General features: G+C 41.1%; 1 protein-coding gene across 6 annotated transcripts in view; it reads right to left on the bottom strand.

The window, feature by feature from the left end:
• The window catches only part of LOC141788708 (transcription initiation factor TFIID subunit 4-like), a 44,186-nt gene extending 43,380 nt beyond the window's left edge, over positions 1–806 (bottom strand). For all 6 annotated transcript variants that reach the window (XM_074667717.1, XM_074667716.1, XM_074667715.1 and 3 more), the window contains exon 1: positions 536–806. The gene's annotated coding sequence lies outside the window, so the exon portion shown is untranslated. The remainder of the gene's footprint in view (positions 1–535) is intronic.

Genomic DNA, 806 nt, shown 5'->3' on the forward strand with positions numbered 1-806 from the left:
ATAAATTGAATCCAAATTAATTTTACTCTTGTGTGGGGTTGAGAGCGCAAAATCTGTCCAAGAGACAAAGCCCATATAGCAAAAAACACTCATTTAGAGCCATGTTTTACATATAAATAAAAATAGTTCTTTATCAATCATTCAGTTTGTTAAAAAAAAAAAATGCTGCATAGTTGGAGAATCACCCAGTTTAAATGAACAGTAGGTAACGTTGGTGAGCGGCATCTAGTACCATTGTTTGTAAACGGCTCTTTCATTCACCAGTCACCTCCAAACAGGTGTGTTTCAGTTTGACGGTATGAATTTCATCTTCTTTCATGTGACTTTATTAAACATCGACATAACCTGCGGAGTCGTCGTCCAGTGAAGGTGTTTAACAGAGTCTGAGTAATTTGGTTGAACTGATCCTAAAAACGTTATATCTCAGTAAAACCATAACCAGATCCGTGTCCACAGAAATGTCTTCACATGCAACATGGCCTTATCTGTATGTTTACGCTAGAATTGAGGAGAAAAGGCGAACTTCTTCACTCACCTGCCGCAGGTTTCCATGAGGCGGCCTCGCTCGTTGTAGCGCCTGAAGTGCTAACTTAAACCAGACCCGTGAGGCGTTCAGGGAACATCGGTCAATTCAGCGCGCAGAGTGAGCGGTGTCTGCTTTAGAGGTTGTAGACAGGAAAAAAAAATATAAATTCATCGTTTGTTACTGCTGACTGATAGACTTTTGTGTGACTAAAATAAAGAAAGCTGTAGTTGGCGCTGGTATTTCCCCTGCTTGTGGTGTGGGGACAGTGACCTGTGACTGA

This window comes from Halichoeres trimaculatus, unplaced genomic scaffold, assembly GCF_033239565.1.
Source record: "Halichoeres trimaculatus isolate MK-OKI-2021-1 unplaced genomic scaffold, fHalTri1.1 fHalTri1_scaffold_4, whole genome shotgun sequence".
Classification (NCBI taxonomy): Eukaryota; Metazoa; Chordata; class Actinopteri; order Labriformes; family Labridae; genus Halichoeres; species Halichoeres trimaculatus.